We start from the raw sequence: 21431 nt of genomic DNA, 5'->3' as shown, positions 1-21431 counted from the left end.
GTAAGTTGAGACACAGAGAGGTTCAGTAACTATATGAAAGGTCACACAGCAAGCCGCAGCACCTAGATTCAAACAGGCCAGTCTGGATTCAGAGCTACAACATTTCCACAGAGATCACCAGGCTGGTTCATAATCACGAACCACTGGATGAAGGGCACAATCTCAAATTGCCATTCAGCTGGGTCTCTAAGCATGTGACTGACAATGCTATCATGTGTCAAGCACTGCTGGACTTCCTTGCTCCTTCAACAGCCATGGCCTAAACTGCAATGTCTTTTACTCTAACCCCCACCTGAACACATTCTTCAAGGCCCAATCTCCCTAAACATCAACCAGATCTCTCTACTTGGTGATAATTTCCCCTACATTTCCAATGAGCCATTTATATCAGATATTTCCATCCTTCTGCTCCTATTCAATTCTGTATCCTTACATCTCCCCATCTGCTATGAACCATATGAGGGTCTTAGTCTCTGAATTCCCCCCACCAGGGCCTTGCATAAAATACAAATGTAATTATTATTTATTAAAGTTCATTGATATTGGTTTATTCTAAATGAAAGTTGGTGGAGCAGCCTTCACCTTAGAGGAATTTTCACTGAATTTTATTTGAGAGGAAAGAGGGAGGAGAGGAGTTAAGCACAATTCTACTCCTGACTACATCCCCTATACAAATGTGTACTGTGTATCAAGCCATGTAGTAGAATGTTCACAGTCACACTATTCCCCACAGACAAAATTCGGAAACTACTCAGATGCCCATCAACTCTAGAATGGATAAACTGTGGCACAGTCACACAATGAAACATTGGACAGCAATGATAATGGCCGAAATACAGCCACATGCAACAACACGGCTAAATATCACAAACATAATTTTGACTAAAGGAAGCCAGATACCAAACCAAAACGAAAACAAAACCCCCCACGAAAACATACTGTATGATCCCATGTGTATACAGACCATGAAGACAGGCAAAACTAACCGATAGCTGGGACAGTGGTCACCTCTGGGGAGACAGTGTGACTGGAGAAAGGCAAGGCAATGCTCTGCTTCCTGATCTCAGTGCTGGTTATAAGTTTATGCTCACTTTGTGAAAATTCATCAAATTGTACACTTAAGATTTATATGTATGTTATAGTTCAACTTTAAAATTACTTTTTTAAAAAAGATGCATAAGCCAAGCCACCCATGCAACAGGCATAAAATATCCTGTAACATTTGAAACCAACTTGACTTCACCTGATTGGAGGGCAGAAGAGAAGCACGGTGGTTGTTGTGTAATTTGGATAGCTTCAGCTCTGCTCACTAAAAGGTGATTTTCAGGGCTTTCCTGGTGGCGCAGTGGTTGAGAGTCCGCCTGCCGATACAGGGGACACGGGTTCGTGCCCTGGTCTGGGAAGATCCCACATGCCGCAGAGCGGCTGGGCCCGTGAGCCATGGCCGCTGAGCCTGAGCATCTGGAGCCTGTGCTCCGCGACAGGAGAGGCCACAACAGTTAGAGGCCCGCGTACCGCAAAAAAAAAAAAAAAAAAAGTTATCTTCAGAGCGTGCACAAATAGTCCAACAAAATGCTTAAGGGTCCGAAATTTCTGAGATTCCCCTTTGCTGCTTCTGAATCTGCTCACCCTTCTCCATTTTAACAGACCTCAGCTCCCAAAAGTACTCCCCTTTCAGCCTTTCTCCAACTCCTTTCCCCAGTTTCTTGAATTTCCTCCAACTAGACCCTTTCCCATCCTCCTCCTCCACCTCAGACCAAGGGTTAATACATGAGCACAGTAGCTCATAGGGCTATTTGAGAGCAGGTGCTGATACTCATGAAATGAACCCAAGTCTTGAATGTATCCATTCTAGTGGCCATTTATCTGTGGTTTCTTTCTTTGGGGACAGTGGATACTTTAAAACAAAACTAACACCTCCCCCCAAAACACATACACAAAACAGAACTCGCATTTGCTGAGGCAGAACCTCAACTGGAATGATTTGTGGACTTGGCAAATCTAAAGTGTGAAAGTGCCCCAAAGCACTGGCGTGCCCTACCTACAGGGATAAAATGCATTCCTAACTTGTGTATTTTTTATTATTAACTTATTTATACATTTATTTATTTTTTGGTTGCGTTGGATCTTCGTCGCTGCGTGTGGGCTTTCTCTAGTTGCGGCGAGCGGGGGCTTCTCATCGCTGTGGCTTCTCTTGTTGCAGAGCACGGACTCTAGGCGTGCAGGTTTCAGTAGCTGCAGCATGTGGGGATCAGTAGCTGTCGCTCGCGGGCTCTAGAGCGCAGGCTCAGTAGTTGTGGCACACGGGCTTAGCTGCTCTGCGGCATGTGGGATCCTCCTGGACCAGGCATCGAACCCGTGTCCCCTGCATTGGCAGACGGCTTCTTAACCACTGCGCCACCAAGGAAGTCCCTAACTTACGTATTTTTTTTTTCCTAACTTATGTATTTTTAAAGGAGGCAATTATTCCTCTACTGGCAGCTTCTCCTCCATCCTTAGACACTGTAATCTCACCAGAGGACAGCCCATTCTTAATTTTTCTTCCATTGCTCAGCAGCAGCACCTTTCCCCAAATCTACTAACTGAAAAAGGGCCGAAGTTAATAATCTCAGTTTTCTCATTCAATTTCTATCTTGGGAAAGCTTCACTTTATAATGAGGGAGTGAGAGGCTGGGGGAAGGAGAAATGGGGAATAACTGCTTAATGGGCACTAGGTTACTTTTGGGGGTGATGAAAATGTTCTGGAATTAGACAGTAGGGACGACTGCACAACTGTGAATATACTAAAAAAAACCCCACTGAATTATACTCTTTAGGTGGGTAAATTTATGGGGCGTTTATCATATCTCAACTTTTAAAATAAATAACATGTGGGAGTGCCCAACTCTTTTGTAGAGAAAGTTGGATGAAAGAAGCAACTAGCAGACGGACAGCTAAGTACCACCTAAAAAGCAAGGTGAATACACTCATGAATTAAAAACGAGGAAACTGGCCCTGATTTCCATCCAGCTCAGAGGTGGATGGGATGAAGCTGGGGCAAGAAAGTGCACAACTATAGATCTGGATGATTAACCTTCCTTTTTAGTCTCACGGCTCCCGTCTTGATATAGTGTTTCATTAATTCGACGAACCTCCGTAGAGACGATGTGCAGAGAGCGGGCGCTGGGGGACGCCATAGATTGTTTTTAACGCTAACTTGCCAAAGCCCTCGTCAAGTCACCCCCGCGCAGCACAAGTTCTTGCTGACTTGCAGAACCCGCCGCGAAGAGTTGCCTCTGAAAGTTCCCCGCGGACCCAGGTGGAGAAGAACGGTCAAGGGGAGGAGACTGCCGTGGGCATGGAAGGGGCTTGGAAGAGGGGGGGCGTTGAGGGAACAAGTCTGCTTAAGGGCGCTCGCACCCTGCCTCGACACGACCACCAGAAGCCCACGCTGTCCCGGCCGGGTTCGACTGGCCCCGGAGGCCCAGAGCTCCCGAACTCCTCCCCCACCGCCCGGCCCCTTCAACCCTGGCCGGAGCCATCTCGGAGTCCGCTGAGGGCGACCGGAGGCCACCTGCCGCTCCGCGACCGAGGAAGAAAGGGGTCGACCGCCACTCCCTCCTGCGGAGCGGAGCCGAAAACTTCCAGGGGAGACGCCTCGGAGAGCTCTCTCAGCCTACCCGGGCTAATAAAGGACCCGGGGACACCCAAGGGCCGTGCGTCCCGGCCTGAGAGACGCCCGCACCCTCCCGCCTCTCAGCCCGGCCCGGACTTTCCCGCTGCCCCAAAGCCACGCGCGCCGCGCTCCCCTTCCAAACCCTCGAGCCCCGCCGCCGCAGTGCGCCGAAGACGGCGGACCGCGGGGCCGCAGCAACCTCTCGGACCCCGTCCCTAGGCCCGTCCTGAGGCCGCCAGGGTAACCGGGCGAGCGGGAGCCCGCGGGGGCTGCCCTCCGCCACCGGCGCGCGCCAAGCTGGCCTGGCTGAGCGCGGAGACCGGCCCGGGGCAGGGGTCGGAGACCCGAGCCCCCGCGCTGACCCGCAAGAGAAAGGGGGCGCAGCGCAACCCTCAGCTCCACTCACCTCCAGTAGCTCCTCTCAACCTGCGGCACCCGGCCAGCCCCTCTTTTCCTCGCCCGCGGCTCCCGGACCTCGGAGGAGGGGGCGGGGCGGGGCGGGGCGGCGGAGGGCGGAGCCTGCCCAGCTCGCAAGCGCCAGAATTAAACCCCGAAACGTTCTGGAACTACCTGGGCCTCGCTGCTACCGCAAAAGCGAGATAGTCGGAGACCCACAAGCCTCCGACTCCGGGTGGGAAACGACTGTGGCTGCGTCCCGGAGAGCGACGGAGGCACAGCTCAGGCCTGCGAAACCCCAAGCGGCTCCCGAGACCTCAAGGAACCCCGACTCTCGGCGGCACTCCCTTTGTACCCCGGAGCCGGCCGGCGGGCAGACTCCAGTGCGCCTGCGCGCCGCTCCAATTCCACCAGGCCCACGAGGCACCTTCGCGCACCTCCGCCGCCTCGCCCAGGCCCACTGGCTTCGGCACCGCGAGAAGCAAGCAGAGCAGCTCCCTCCGCTCCGGCACGCTCCTGCTGCCTACGCGTGTTTACTTTCCTTCCCCGAGGGAGGGAAAAAAAAAAAATCCATCCCCAGTGAGACTTGCGTCAGATCGATTCTATCATCTCTGGCCCAGAGGAGTACCTGGACGCGGGAGGCTGGCACGGTTAACACCCCCGCCTAGCACCATTTACTGCCCCATCCCTCCACTAAGAAATTGCTCAGTGGGTGTCGGTTTGTTTCCAGGCCCCTGGTGAGAGCGGGACTCTGGAGCATTCAGGGATCTGGTTTCCTGCAGGTGCCTGAGCGGGACAGTCTGTGGACCGGCCTTGTGTCCTCCGTGCGCTCGCGCCGGCTCGGATGCAGGACGGAGTCCTCGGTGAAAAGGAGAGAATGCGTGTCCAGAAGGGTGCAGGTGTTCGGGGGACCCCAAAGAAGACGCAGTGCCTGCCTGGGGAGCATAGAACCGAGCTAGGAAGTCAGACACTCGATTCAGAGCAATCTAAGTGGGTGCAAGTGAGGCTGTGACTTGAGGCTTCTTTCAAATTGAAGATGGTTTGAATAAAAAGGACGGGAGGACCGACAAATATGACCAAGACAAGAAACACTAATGCCAGCTCTCCAATCACTGATTTTCTCAAGCGCGGGGAGCGGGGAGGGGGTCACCTCCTGAGCTCTCCAGCAGAGCACACACCCAGAGGGGCTTTAGGCAGTCACAGTGTTTTTGCAAGTAGGTTACAGTGAAGAGTCACCAAACCTCACAAGATGCTAACCTCTGGGGAGAAGAGGCTGTGAAATCCCTACATGTTCGCAGCAAAGCACACCTGCAAAATCCTGAAACTGATGGCCCCTGTCTGTGAAGAAGACAAGCAAAGGGCAGCTCACAGATAGGGGCAGGAAATCTCACTTTTAGCCTCATTCCTTTGCCAGCTCACCGGGTGACAGTAAACAAAGTCTTTCCTCCTTCTTGGCCTCAGTTTCTTCATCTGTAGAATAGGCTATATGGATTCAATGGATCTTCTTTAAAATCCCTCCTCCCACAAATGTCTATGATTCTATGAAAAGAATACTTATTCCCAAGGGGGCTCCTGCATACACAAAGTGCCCTCCATCCTTTATTTCTCCTTCCTTACATTTAGTCAGTACACATTTATTTTGTAGGTCCTCAAAAGGAGACAAACCTAATCAAAAGTGTGGCAGATTCTGAATTTTTAGTGGATTTATATTTGAAATTTTACTTCATTTTTAGTCATTTTCCTACTGAGATACAATTCACATAGCATAAATTTACTCTTAAAGTGTATAATTTAGTGATTTTGAATATATTTTCAGTTATGCAACCATCACCACTATCTAATTCCAGAACACTTTCATATCATTACGATAAGAAACCCCATACTCATTAACAGTCACTCCCCAGCCCCGCCACCCCACCCCACCCCCCGCCGTAGCCCCAGACAACCACTAATCTACTTTCTGTCTCCACGAATTTGCCTATTCTGGACATTTCATATAAATAGAAACATGTAACATATAGCTTTTGGGTTTGGCTTCTTAAACTTAACATTTATATGCAGGGTTCGTCCATGTTGTAGTGTGTATCAGTACTTCATTCCTTTTTATAGCTGAATAATATTCTACTGTATGGATAAGACCACATTTCGTTTATCCATTCATACATTGATGGGCATTTTGGATTGTTTCCACTTCTTGGCTCTTAAGAATAATGCTGCTAAGACATTCATGTACAAGTGTTTGTGTAAACACATCTGTTCATTTCTCTTGGGTGTATGTCTAGGAGTAGAACTTCTTGGCTATACAGTAACTCTATAATTACTTTTTTGAGGAACTCATATACATTTTTCCAAAGTGGCTGTAATATTTTACGTTCCCATTATGAGGGTTCTAATTTCTCCATATCCTTGCTGACTGTTGTTATTGTCATCTCATATATAGATAGTAAGTGGTAGCTCATGGTTTTAATTTGCATTTCCCTAATGGCTAATAATGTTCAGCATCTTTTCATATCCTTACCGGCCATTTGTATATCTTCTTTGCAGAAATGTCTATTCAAATAATTAGCCCATTTTAAAATTGGGTTATGTGTCTTTTTATTGTTGGTCTTTATAAGAGAACTTTACTTATATCTGATAAGTGATACTAGTCCTTTATGTGGTATATATTTGTAAATATTTTCTCCCATTATGTGGCTTGTCTTTTTCACTTTCTTGATAGTGTCCTTTGAAGCACATATGTTTTTCATTTGATAGTCATCTATATATATATTTTTTAATTTATTTTTGTCTGCGTCAGGTCTTAGTTGCGGAACATGGCATCTTTTATTGTGGTGTGAGGGCTCTTCGTTGCAGCACTCGGGCTTCTCTCTAGTTGTGGTGCGCCGGCTCCAGAGCACACAGGCTCAGTAGCTGCGGCGCTCGGGCTTAGTTCCCCGCCCCCCCACCCCCGGCATGTGGGATCTTAGTTCCCCGACCAGGGATCGAACCCACATCCCCTACACTGGAAGGCAGATTCTTAACCACTGGACCACCAGGGAAGTCCCTATAGTCATATATTTTTACAAAATAACATAAGCTAACACATAAGTAACACTTAACAGTTTTCTAGACTATAAAAGTGATGTATAGGGGCTTCCCTGGTGGCGCAGTGATTGAGAGTCCGCCTGCCGATGCAGGGGATACGGGTTCGTGCCCCGGTCCGGGAAGATCCCACATGCTGCAGAGCGGCTGGGCCCGTGGGCCATGGCCGCTGGGCCTGCTCGTCCGAAGCCTGTGCTCCGCAACGGGAGAGGCCACAACAGTGAGAGTCCCGCGTATCGCAAAAAAAAAAAAAAAAAAAAGTGATGTATGACCATTATAAGAAAAAGATTTTGGAAAAATATAAAAAAGAATAAAGAAAAATAAAAATTGCTTATGGCTCCATCACCTAGATATAGCCACTGTTAAGATTACAGCAAATTTCCTTCAGGCACTTTTTAACACATATTATTTATTTATTTGATATCACCCCCAATGGCATCATGTGGCCCAGCGCTCTACACTTGTGGTCATATCGAGGACCGTCTTACTGGCAGCATCCCCATGTTCAGAACCTTTTCCTCTCCCTCCTTTCCTGTCAAAACCAATTTGTCCTGTGCCCATTCCCTCAGGATTCAGTTAAGGTAATCTAGTACATTAATAATGAACATGACCATAAGTTACACACACTTTGCAGTTAAAGAGTATCTACACTGGTACATTCTACCAGACCATTTGCATTGCGGCCCTTCGTGTAATGCAATTAGGCATCTGTCATATACTAGGAATTGTGTGCAAACACCAGCAGCCAACTCTTTAACCTCCCTGAGCCTCAAGCGCCTTGTCTGTAAAATGGAAGGAATACCCACTGTGCCTGCTTCATCAAGTTACAGTAAGGATCAAACCTCACAGAGTGAGTTGCACGAGAATGGGCCTTGGATATACTGCAGGTAAGAATCTGGCACCTTGAGAGTGTCCCATACACTCAGGCCCAATAAGGTACATGGCAGCAAGGAGAGAAATCAGGAGAGAGCAAGGAAGACACAGGCAGGAGGCCACCAAAGTTGTACCAGGCCTTTGGGACAGGTAAAATTGGGGCAGGCCCTGGAAGCAATTTCCTTCCTAATACTCTACTCTTCTTCATCTCCTCCACCCCCCGCCTTTTTGTTTGTTTCTTTGTTTACAATGGATGTATACCATAGTTATCATCGAGATTTTAAGTTTTGTCATTCTCAAATCTTTTACAGAGATGTGAGGGAAGGGGTTTTAGCTGTCTTCATGCCAGAGTGTCAAAGGGAAGTCAAAGTGGCAAGAATGTGTCTGTGTGTGTAAGAGAGAGAGAGGCTGTGGGTGCAGACCTGAGCACAGCACAAGGGAGTCTCCCTCAAAGGGAAGGTGAACTGCGGGGCAGGGGGATTGTGCAGTTGAGACAGCTGGATCCACCACCTGCAGATCCTTTTCCAGTGCCAACCTTGGAAGTTTATTAAGGGAAGCCGTGTGTTCCCTCACCCTTGCCCAAGGTCTTACTACCGCTAAGGAATCTTCTCTTTAAGGAACATTTATTAATATTACAAAATGCTAGTCTATGACTCACAGTCTGGAAGACTTACCTTCTGCCAGCGGCTCTGTGGTTTCCTCTTCCAAAAGAGAGCTTCAGCTTCCCTGGTTGGAGAAATCTAAGATAGAGAAGCAGAAGGGAATGGCCCATAGGGCCAGCTCTGCTACTTTCTATATCCCAAAGCCCATAACTCACATTTCACTAGCTGGTTTGCCATTTAGTTAGAAGCATCACAAAGCTTAGGAAATGAATGTAAAATAATCTAGTTGCTGACTGTTGTCAGAAAACACGTAAGATAATGATTACCTAAATCTAGAAAAAAAAGAAGGCTAATTTATTTCAATCTATAGCCCCACACTTCTGGTTCCTGGAAACGATTGTTTGAAAGGTATAGGACTCAGCAATTCATTTGCTTTAGTTATTTAACAAAGTAAGTTAGGGTTCAGTTTGCATTAGGCTGAAACCCTGTGTGAATATGTTTTATATGCTGCTGAAGGACTTAACCCTATTTCAGGAAATTTAAGCTAAGAGTAATCTTTATTCATAATTATAATCTTCATTACATCATTGTTACTCTTATAAAATATTTATAGAGCATTTAAAGGTGTATGACATTCTCCTAGGATGCTAAGTGGAGGGATTATGTGTACAAGCCTATCCCTGCAGACCCACTATATTTAGAACATTTATTTATTTAACAAATACTTATTGAGGTTCTACTGTGTCCAAAGCATTCAGTTAATTTTTATAAAGGACACAAAGATGAAGAAACCCGAGAAACCACCTGACCTTTAGGGGAGTTAATAAATACACTAAATTAACTGTAATATAATAGACTTTGACTTGAAAGATGTAACTATTAATAAGTATTATTATAATCTTATAATAATAGGCTTAGTTATATAATATTTATAATAATATAAGCATTATTATAATTAACAATATAATTTTAGTAAATGATAGCACTTATTGAGAACTTGCTTCTCCTGTGAGGTAGACATGATTATATCCACAGTTTGGAGCAATGAAGATGGAGCTTTAAAGAGTTTCAAATATCTGCAGAAAGCCACAGTGCTAAGTGGTGGAGATAGGATGCAAACCCACGTTGCAGGAGTGCAGAGCCAGAACTCAGCACTGATCATTCCAGCTAGGACAGCATGTGCATTACATTGTTTTGTTTTGCTTTTGCAACCATGTTAGCGATAACTTTGAGCTGAGTCATTGTCACTGAAGCTTTTTCTCCTTTGGCAAGGAAACCCCGACCCAGTGACCTTTCGACCTTGACCTCATAGCACCATTCTCTAACCCAGGAGTTTTCAAACAACTGAGCTGTCTTTTGAGCCTTGGAGACTTTTCATCAGACAAACTTTTAACGGAAGATAAATACGAAGTTTCTCTTAGTGAAGCTGACAGGGAGGGGAGTCTTCCGTGGGTGGTAGGGGCACTGAGTGGGGAGGAGGGGAAAGGAAGGAGGCTGCCCCACATTCAGTTGAGGATGATCACAGCTGAAACTTAATAAGGAACGCTGATGTCAACACAACCTCAGTCTTGTCTTTAAAGAAGTGTTAATTCCCCCTCCCTGCCACTGGCAGGGCTGCACCTAAAACCTCATCAGAAAAAAAATAAAACAACCTCATCAGGTTCGTGCCCATCAATCTAGTTGATGGGCATGAGCCTGATGAGGTTTTAGAATTAGTCATGTTTAATGTTTCTTAATATATTAAGTGTAGCTCCCTTCAATCACAAATTATTTTTTAAAGGTTAAAGATGGCTTGCTTACCCGGTGGTCCTCAAAACCCTGTAAGGAACATGAGTAAAGTCAGAGCTTGAGCACCAGAACCAACCAAGCTGGAGAAATGATGGCTCCTCTCTTACAGGATCTGGTTACGTAAGAGCCTTTTAATGACTGCTATGTTCAAAAGGAGACTTGGTACATATATTGTCGTGCTGGATTCCAGCAAAGAAGGGCTTAATCAACTTCTTTCTTCCAGTCACAATTGTAGACCCTGACAAAGCACAGCCAAAGGAGGGGAGGAGAATGGTGAAATGGGAGGAGACAGACACACAGTCTGGGGACAGTGGCTTTTGTTCAGGGCTACCCTCTCTGAAACTCTGCTTTGAGACTTGGAGCAAAAGTTTTATTGTCTACTGTCATTCCTATATTTCAGCAGGAAACACTGAATTCTAGAAGACTATTATTATTATTATCTTCATAAACAGGTTGACTCAGCTCCTTTGTACTCACCATCGTAGACCAGCCTAAAGGGCAGCTCACTTATTTAGCCAACGTTTGTGTCCAATATCTGCTTGTAGTCTGCGTGTACCTTAGGAGGGCTTGCTCCCTCTGTGTTGTCTTTTATGTATCTAAGAGCAGGGACTTAGTCTGTTTAACTCTCAGTACATTGCCCAGCTAATTGGCACTATTTTTTATTGTGCCAGCTATTATTTTGTTATTATTTTAAAAACTGAAAGTAACTCGAATATCCTGCAATAGGGAATGTTTGAGATGATGTGACAAAGCCACAGGGAGGAATGCTATATAGCCAGTAAAAATGCTAAGAATGTTGCAATCTGTTGGTACATGTGAAATGATTCTAAGGGGGAAAATCAAATACAAAAAGGAGTGTATGCACTGATAACAAGTATGTAAAAAATAACTGAATAAATGCTTATAAACTACCAAGGATCAATGGTGATCTTTAAAGACCAAAGGTGATAGAAAAATGATAGAAATTGGATTAGATCCAATATATTCTATATTTTCAAAAGTTAATTAAAACATATACATATACATATATGTATATAAATTTTAATTAACTGTTGAATATACACACACACATAGAGTGCTAGTTATTTGTTGCTGCATAAACAAATTACCCCAAAACTTAGAAGCTTGAGACTATAAAAGTTTATCATCTCACAGAGTTTCTGAGGGTCAGTAATCTGGGATCTGCTTAGCTGGATGGTTCTGACTCAGGGTATCTCATGAAGTTAGAGTCAAAATGCCAGTGAGAGCTTTTGTCATCTGAAGTTTTGACCAGGGCTGGTGGGTCCACTTCCAAGAAGGGTCTGACTCTTATGGTTGTTGGCAAAAGGCCTCAGTTCCTTGTCATGTGGACCTCATAGGGGGTGCCTCTCCATGGGGGGCCTCTCCACAGTGCTACTCATGACATGGCAGCTGGTTCCCCAGAACAAGTGATGATTGAGAGAGAGAGAGAAAGAGAGAGAATGATCAAGATCACAGCTGCAATGTGTTTTATAACCTATTCTCAAAAATGGCATGCCATCACTTCTGCCATATTCTTTGGTCCCATAGACCAACCCTGGTACAATGTGAGAGGGGACGATACAAGGGTGTAAATACTCAGAGACAGGGATCATTGGGGATCAATTTGGAGGCTGGCTGTCACAACGATTCATAACAATAATAAGACATTTTTGTGCAAGAGCATGTTTTGGTTATTAAATATACATTTCAAATGTACACTGAAATAGATATTTTGAAATGCCTAATCCTCCTAATTATACTTTTCAAGAAATAATCATGATATTTATTTAGTACATTTTATGTGCCAAGCTCTGTGCTAAGCATTTTATGTGGACCCTCTCCTATAACCCTCACAACTCAAAAGTAGCCACTTTTAGTTGCCTCATTTTGCAGAGATGGAACGTGAAGCACAGAGAGGTTAAGTAACTTGCCCTAGGGCACACATCTAGCAAGTAAGGAAACCAGAATATAAACTCAGATCTATCAGTTAAAGCACATTCATCACCACCAAGTTATACTGATTTTCTCCAGTCACAGTTTTGTGAAATAAATCCTAACCTACCCATGCTTTACAAGAACCATCATTCCAGGTAAGCAGTTTAGGATTTCCCTGCAGTCATAGAGTAGATAAACTAAGACTCAGAATTGGAAGTTGGGTTCATGGAGCCCCTAATCATGATTAAGATGATAATAGTTACTTAGTCCTCTTCCCTCCTCCTCCCCTTTTCCCTCTCTCCACTCCAGCCACACTGGCCTCCTGGCCCATTCTTGGAGCACTCCAGGCATACTCCCCCTTCAGGTCCTTTGTGCTTGATGTTCCTCTTTTCATCCCTGGAGCACTGTGGCTCCTGCCATCACCTCCTTTCCTCAAATGTCGCCTTCCCAGAGAGGTCCACTGTTACCATGCTGTTTAAATTGCCACTCCACCCCTATCACTTAGTCCCATCTTCCTGCCCGTTCTCCTTTTCCTACAGCACTTATCACCATCTACAGCCTACAGAATTCACTTACGGAGCAAGCTTATATTTCTCTCCCGACCCCAGAATACAAGCTCCTCAAAGGCAAGGATTGGGGTCTATTATGTTCACTGACCCCTGTTTTGTTCAGTGAGGATTCCTAGCACAACAGTATCTGGTACCTAGTATATGGTCAATAATAAATATGTGTTGGATAAACGATGAAATAACAATTGGCAGACTTAAAGTGTGTAGTTGATATCAGAGTAGCTCAGTTGAAAATGTAACAGTCAATTTACTTTCCAGTCATACCTCTTTAAATTTCATTTTGAAATTATCTACAGATTTTGTCCAGATAGATATTTCTAGAGAAAACTGCTTTCTTTGAATGGACATTTTACTTTTATTGCCATGTGTGTTTAATTTTTAACCAGAGGAGATATGTTAGAAGTTTCTGGAAACAAAAAAGTTCTAGAAACAGAAGATGCTTTTAACCTAGAAGACAGATAAGCTAGGTTAGCATTGAAGTATTTCCACTGCCCAAGTAATAGCCTATCCCTCTGTCTAATGACCCTATAAAACCTGAGCGAATATTTACCTTTGACGTTAGAAAAAGTCAGCTAAGCAAATGACATTTCATAATGAATGAAATGAAAGAACTTCCTTCCTTTATTTATTCTGGATAATCTATTAATTTTTATTATGTTTTGTTCCCCCAGACATAGAGGTATTGTTTGATAGAAGGTCAGCATTCATTCTAACTTTTCCCAGGTCTACCTAGAACTATTTTTTTTTAAATTCAGTATTAGTTGAATGAATGATTTTTTTAATTAATTTATTTATTTTGGCTGCGTTGGGTCTTCATTACTGTGAGCAGGCTTTCTCTAGTTGTGGCGAGTGGGGGCTACTCTTCATTGAGTTGCGCGGGCTTCTCATTGCGGTGGCTTCTCTTGTTGCACAGCATGGGCTCTAGGCACACAGGCTTCAGTAGTTGCAGCACACAGCCTCAGTAGTTGTGGCACATGAGCTCAGCAGTTGTGGCTCGTGGGCTCTAGGGCACAGGCTCAGTAGTTGTGGCGCACGGGCTTACTTGCTCCGGGGCATGTGGCATCTTCCTGGACCAGGGATCGAACCTGTATCCCCTGCATTGGCAGGTGGATTCTTAACCACTGTGCCACCAAGGAAGTTCTAGAACTATGAATTATAATCTTGGTCATTTCAGAATGCCTATTTACTAGTTGATAGTATATTCAATAAAGGTCTCATTGATACTGAGTTTTGTTTCTTCAAACCAACTAAACCTATCAACTATAGTAATAACAGCTAAACTTTATTAGATACTCGTCAAGTGCCAGCCATCATGCCTATATGATCTCTAACACTTGCAGCAACTCTACAGGAGAGATACTATAGTTATAAAGCCCAGTGAAGTTAAGCAATTTGTTAAGATCGCACAGTCAGGGCAAAGAGTCAAACCAAGATTATCTGCCTGATTCCCAAATCTGGGCCAGTTTCAAGGTGCCACTCTCTTGCCCTAACCATGAGCCTAAGTTGTAACAACCAAATATTGCAGGGCATACACTTACACTAAAATTTTTTTCATGTTTATCTGAAATTCAAATGTAACTGGATGTCTTGTATTTTTATTTGCTAAATCCGGCAACTATGTGGAAGGAACCTTGGGGATTGTTGAGTTTCGTGGTTCATAGCCAGGAGTGCTTGACAAAATGATCTGGAGGGCTTTTTCAATATATATACACAGGTTCTACCCCATACTGCAAGGATTCTAGAGTGGACCCAGGCCTGCGAATTTTCAAAAAGTTTTATTTGTTCAATAAAAATGGATTGATTGAGTACCTACCCTGTGCCAATGACATTTTTAAGTTTTGGAAACACAGCAAGAAACAAAACAAAAACCAAAAGCTCCACCGTTGGGGATCTTCCCAGGTGACTCCACAACTCATCCCAGTTACAAAACAATGGGTCAAGCACCTTCATTTTACAGATTGGGGAACAGAGGCCCAGAATGGTGCCACAGTGGTTCAAGATCACTGACAGAGGAGGGACTAGGGATCAAGCCTCCTAACTTCCAGTCTAGTACTTTTTAAAAAATGTCTCTCTGCTGCCCATATGTCCTCAATTTTCCAGAATACTCCCTTTTCAGTATTCTGTTATCCCTAAAATTACAATCTTCAGAAAGTAAAATATGGTCCCAGAAGCTACATCATCCTTAAAATAATACAGTTAATACTGCTTGAGGCTCTCACTTGAAACCATAACACCAAGATGATAGATGTCAACAGACAGCAGTAATAGAGAATCCTGACCCCAACTGAAAGTGGCTGTGCTTATTGGTGCTTCACTGGACACTGTGTGCAGCATTTTTCCTATGCATTGACTTATGCATCCTCCCAATAATCCTGGGATTGAGACAGGAAAGATGTTATCATAACTGTTCACATATCCAAGTTCAAACAACTCATAAGGGGCCAGAAGCTGGGCTCAAATGCAGGTTTTTCTCTCTCCAAGTAAGAATAAAATAATCTGAGGGTGAATGACGACTTGAGCTTGTTTCATTTCTTCCTCTTCCAGCACGAACGGGCAGCAAAGGCGGAAGAAGCCTGCTGTTACTGGTGAGGCACTAACCTCCTTGCCTGCTCCAAAGCCTCTCTCTCCCCAGGAGCACTGCCCTCCTCTCCTCTCAGGGTCCACATCCCCACTACACTGGACAGTGTGAGCGCAGACCAGTGATGGCAGAAAAAAAACTCAACCAAAATGCACACAAGTTACCCGGGAACTGTGCCCCAGAATGCCCCCATACTTGTAGGCGTTCGTGGAACAGAATGACTAATTTAGTATTGAGTTCATAGGGAGTTAGTGGCCACACTGGACCATTTCCTTATGACTATGAAATTATGCTGGGCCACAGAAGAAGAAACCTGGAGATGAGAACTTAGGAAAGTGGGGCCTAGGTTTGATGGGGAAGATGTTGATTTCTTGTGAAATTTGCATGAATCCCCAAGGCAGGCACACCCTTTATTAGGGAATAAAATGTAAATTCCACAAGAATTAGAAAAATAAAACTACTGACATCTGTGCCCCGAGCCTCCTGTTACCAGGCTGCCTTTTGCAATGAGGGATCACTAGCTGAGGGTTTAGAAGCCTGACTCTAACCCACCTCCATCATTTGAAGACTGATCAGACTTGCCCAGGATAATCGCCCAGGTTCCACCATCAGTTCCTCCTATCCTCACTCCCACCCTCCAGCACACGCATACCATTGTTTTCCAGTTACCTACCACTCCCTTTACGCTCTCCAGTGCCCTATTGATGACTCACTGATTTTAACAATGGTATTAAAACTTGGAACGAAGTTCTGTTGCCCCTGGGATCCAAATCAGTCTCAAGTACTGGTACAGACCCCCTATGCATCTGAGGTTTCTGCAAAAGCAGCCTCCTAAACTGCTCTTCGTGCCTTCGATCCCCACCCTTCCTCCCAACCTTCCTATATGCATCTACCGGCTGAATTCTCTAAAAGACCACCTTTATCCTGGCACTCTCCTACATAAAAATAAATTCACTCTCCTACGTAAAAATAAAAGCCTTCCATGGCACTGCGTTAAAAACAACAATGCCTATTCACCAATAATCCTTGTCTGATCACATGCGTTAGGTAAGGATCAACTGAGACAATGTGTGTGAAAATGTTAAAGAGTATTGTATGTTACCTTTATATAGCATTTCAGGGCTTTTGAAGTACTTTACATGTTTCATGTGGTTTCAAGAAAACAGAGAAGACAGGTTTATGTCACTTTTCATGTGTATATTTTGTTTCTAGAAGTGGGCTGTTAAATTCCAAGTCTTTCACTTTTTTGTTAGTTGACTGATATGAAATGTAATATTTCATGTTAAATTACGATATCAAATATCAATTACTATATCATTAAATACCAATTAAAATTAATAAAGCAGAGCACTTAGTTTTTCATCACAAGAAGACCTCAGAATAAGACTTTTGCCACAATTAATCCTTATTTGCAATATGTATTGAGAAGCACAGAACAAAGTTGTAAGAAGCACAAAAGTTTATGGCTCCTTGAAATCAGGTGGATAAAAATTGTTTTACATAATTGAACAGCATATAAAATACGGAAAAAATGTGGGTGCTTTGTTTGCATTTTATTTTTATAACAAATAAAATATACGTTAAAAAAAGGCAGTGCCTCTGCATGAAAAACCAATGTAACTCTGATTAAAAGCTGATGTTAGGTTAATTTTAATTTACAAGAGACAGTATAATGCACTGGTTAAGAGCATGGTTTCTGTCACCAGTGTGGCTGCATTCAAATCCTGCTTCTGCTACTCACTCACAAGCTGTATGGCTTTGAACAAGTTAATTAACCTCTTTAGACCTCAGTTTCCTCATCTATAAAATGGGAATAATAATAGTACCTACCCATAGGGTGCTTGTGAAGATTAAGTGACTTATTAGTTGCACAATACTTAGAATACATGTTAAACATCTTACAAAAGGTAATGCAGGGCTTCCCCGGTGGCGCAGTGGTTGAGAGTCTGCCTGCCGATGCAGGGGACACGGGTTCGTGCCCCGGTCCGGGAAGATCCCACATGCTGTGGAGCGGGTAGGCCCATGAGCCTTGGCCACTGAGCCTGTGTGTCTGGAGCCTGTGTTCCTCAATGGGAGAGGCCACAACAGTGAGAGGCCCGCGTACCGCAAAAAAAAAAAAAAAAAAAAAAAAGGTAATGCAATGATGATGATGATGATGGTGATGATTTGAGGAAGAAAGGCAGGATGAAATTCAGAGTTACACAGAGTCAAGGACTTGTTCAGGTTCTGGTATGTATCCTGGTTAAGCAATTTACCTTTGCAGGCCTGAATCTTCATCTGCAAAATGGCTCTTTGGTCATAGGTAAAACAATTCTAGAATTACAACAGATCTGAAGGTGGGCATTCCTATCTGAATATCCACTTAATAAAGGTTTCAACTTTAGTCATTAGAGTCTGGTCAATAATTTTTGGAGTCAGTTGAGTCTTCCCGTTGCAAAAGATGGAAAACCCCAAGTCAAACTGGCTTAAGACAAAAGGGAACTTGTTGGCTCATGTGACTGAAAAGTCCAGGAGAAGGACTGGCTTCATGTTTGGCTTGATCAGTTTCAACCAGTGACCTCAGGCCCCAGTCTCTCAACATCTCTTATTTCTCCCTTCTGCAGTGATTGCTTTTCTCTCAGGTTCTTTGTGATGTGGCACCTTGTAGCTCCAGGCTCTGGTCATCAGTACTGCAAACAGGCCCAGCCCAAAGGAATGTGGGAACCTCTACCAACACCTCAGATGAAGTCTCCTTATGATTGCAGATGGGCATGAGATATTTTGGGGATTATGGAAATGTTCTAAAACTTGATTGTTGTGATGGTTACTCTGTAAGTTTACTAAAAATCATTGAATTATACTCTTCAAAGGGTGAATTTTAGGGTATGTAAGTTATACTTCAATAAAGTCAATATTAATATAAACAGATTTTCCTTGTATCTCTCTGGCTCTGATAGGGTCACATGCCCATTTCTGAACCTATCACCAGGTCAGAGGAATGTGATGCTCAGGGTGGCCTGCCCTAATACCACACCCACACCCTGGAGATAGGGATAAAGTCAGTTTCATCCAAACCACAGGGACTGAGAGTATGGAGAGAATGGTTTCCCAGTTGAAAACTGGGTTAATGGCTTTTGTTCCCTAAGGCCCAAGGACCAAAGCTGATCTAGCAGCCGTCCATGCTTTCAGGGCCTCTCTGAACTCAAACTTGGGCCTGTCATAAGCCAAACCACAGATACATGCCTGTCTTGTGAGGCCTGACTTTTGTTTTTCTTGGCTTTTCCATGGCAAATGCCAAGGTGGGGTGAACCACACATGCTAGATTCTCATTCTCGGAAACAAGAGATGTCCCCAGTTAAACCCAGAAAGTCCTTCTCTCGAGGCTCAAACACATCCATCATTTCCTGCCATGTTGACCAAGCTTGGGTGCTGCCCAGCACTCGCGGGGGCCCACCGCAAAGCCGGAGATGTGGGAGGAGTCCTGTGTCACTTCTCTGTGCCCCACTCGGTGAGCCACCTGCCCCATGCTCCCTGGGAACAACCAGAAACAAACCCTGCACTTCTTTTTTTTTTTGTCATTTTATACCCTTTATCTCACCTCTCACTATCTCTTTCAGACTTCATTCTCAGTGCTTGTGACTGTAGGTCCAAAGGAGGGATGAGGTAATGGATTAGAATGAACTGGATGGCTCTAGTTTAAGTGATCTTCCAGGGCACAGGGGCAGGTAGTGCTTGAGGCTCTTCTTACTTTGTTGGAAGAACGGCAAAATTCAACAAAAGCCGACACATCCGGAGCCTTTACTCAGGGCGGAGGCACTGAGCTGAGCGCTCGCTCTACATCCATTGTTCTTTTAATCCTCACAATGACCTCAAAGGGAAGATCATTTTAGCCACATTTAGATGTGAGCAAACTGGCTCAGAGCAGTGAATTTAGGCCTCACAGGTAGTCAGAGGAGAGCTGGGCTTGGAGTAGGGGCTGTCTGTAAGGCGGGCATTTTTAACCACTAGCTGCCAGTCTGCTTCTAACCAGTCTGGCTGTGGTCTGCAGTCCCCTTCACTGTCACGGCCAGTGTCCTTGAAACCCTTGGAAGGGGAAGTGGCTGCTGGCAGCTCACCTGTACAGAAGTGGCGGGGAGCCCCTAGGGGTGCAAACTGACAGCCCACCAGCTGCAAATGGCAACAGATGGATCTGTTTGCCCAACAGCATATTGTTAGTCTTGTTGTTTTAATGAATTCGATGACCTTCATGGGGCAGGTCCAATTCACACCTGATTTCAGCACTCCTTACGGTGGGTAAACGAGTTACTTCACACCTATAGGTTAGCTGTCTGGCTCTGAAAGGCATTTGCCTTTACACCTTGGAAAGAGCTAGCAAGTTGTCAGAAATGCCTGCCCAGGCCCCTCTTCTACCCTGTGGTGTTAGCAGGTCTGAGTGGAAAGCAGGAAGAATACCTTTTCTGTTTGCATGAGAAACTATAAACTTCAGTCTCGTTCTGGATCAATAAGGCTTTTAAGGGTAGGACCAGGGACCTAACCTTCATTGCATACCATTTTTTCCATCTAACCTAATCCTGTATCAATCCTATAAAGTACAGACTTCTGTAATCCCCATTTTACTGGTGAGAAAACTAAGGTTCACCCAGGTGACATAACTGATCCATGGTGACAGAAATCACGTCCAAGCCCTCAATCTCACTCACTGCCTGTGTTCTCAACCCTCCCAGCATATTAGGATCACCTGGGGGGAATCTTGTAGGATACCAATGTCTGATTCAAACCCAAACCCATTAAATCTGAATCTCTAGGGGCTGAGGCTGGGGCCTCAGTGGTGGTTGGATTTTTTTAAGTGCCCCAGGTGATTCTAATGTGGTGAGAAGGCGGCATGATTTGGAGAGCAGGTGATACAAGTTCCCACATCAAATGGGTGCTTTGTTTGGGAAGTGGGGGATGCTTCTATCAAACGACAGGCCTGGCAGCTGCCTCTGGCAGTGGACTGCGTGTTGACACATCCACAGGACAGGTACAGGAACAGGAAGTTGTATTGTGTAATGGTTAACAGTTGTAGTCAGTTTCTGGAGACAGAAGTCTTGGGTTGGAATCTGTGCCCTCATTGACTGGATGACTTTGGGCATGTTGTTTTACTCCTATGAGGCTCAGTCTACTCATCACTGGAGAGGGGATAATAAAGGACTCCACCTTAGAGGTTGCTGTGAAGAGGCAAGTGTCAGCGTGCATCTACTGAGCTCAGCACAGATTTGGGCGCCTTGCGGGCAATTAGTCACTGTTAGTTACGGATGGCAAAGAATACAGCCCCAAGCGCATGCTATAAATACTAAGTAGTTTCAAAGACAAATTTAAACTCTCAGAAGGATTTCTGCCTCCTCACTTCTGATTGTCAAGAGTTTAGACTTATCCTCTGAACTCATTTGCCTTGGTTTAGCATCGGGGGAACTGTCCTACAGGTGGCCGATTAGCAGTCTGTTGACAGTCTGCAAACAGGCAGTTGGGCTGGGGTGTGGAACAGGCAATAGAAGGAGAGCTCTAAGGGCTCTGACTGCAGGTGGTGGGGCCCAGCTAGGGGAACTGGGGCCCCAGGAAAAACCTTCAGCTCCCAGTAAGGAGGAGCAGGACCCAGTCTCAGAACGGAATAGGGGTCTTTTTCTAGGATCCAAGGACCTCCCTTCTACACCCCAAGCCCGGTTGCCTTTTGGCTTTTTTTTTGGTGGTGGTGGGGTATCGTTCTCACCACCTAACAACTCTACTTTCCATTATCTCAATGTGGTTTATCCTTTTATGCCCAAATCAAGCCTTGGCTATTCTGTGCCTCTTGGAGGACCAATCTAGATGAAAGTTAGCAATACTTCCCCCGAGTGGCTATAGGACTTTGTGTAATTTTGCCTGGAATTGTTAGTTGCCTTTGTATGAGCATATCTTGTTTTAAAATATTTTTGAGTTCTAGAGGTTGGAGACCATGT

General features: G+C 44.7%; 1 protein-coding gene across 5 annotated transcripts in view; it reads right to left on the bottom strand.

The window, feature by feature from the left end:
• Positions 1-4143, bottom strand: part of KANK1 (KN motif and ankyrin repeat domains 1) — a 191831-nt gene extending 187688 nt beyond the window's left edge. For 4 of the 5 annotated variants that reach the window (XM_082656043.1, XM_082656044.1, XM_082656040.1 and 1 more), the window contains exon 1: positions 4062-4143. The gene's annotated coding sequence lies outside the window, so the exon portion shown is untranslated. The remainder of the gene's footprint in view (positions 1-4061) is intronic. The other variant, XM_082656041.1, reaches the window with a different exon arrangement.
• Positions 4144-21431: the final 17288 nt, after the last annotated feature.

The sequence above is a fragment of the Grampus griseus genome (assembly GCF_964374135.1).
Source record: "Grampus griseus genome assembly, chromosome: 6".
Classification (NCBI taxonomy): Eukaryota; Metazoa; Chordata; class Mammalia; order Artiodactyla; family Delphinidae; genus Grampus; species Grampus griseus.
Note: the sequence above shows the minus strand (reverse complement) of the source record. Positions and strands in the feature narration are given on the sequence as shown.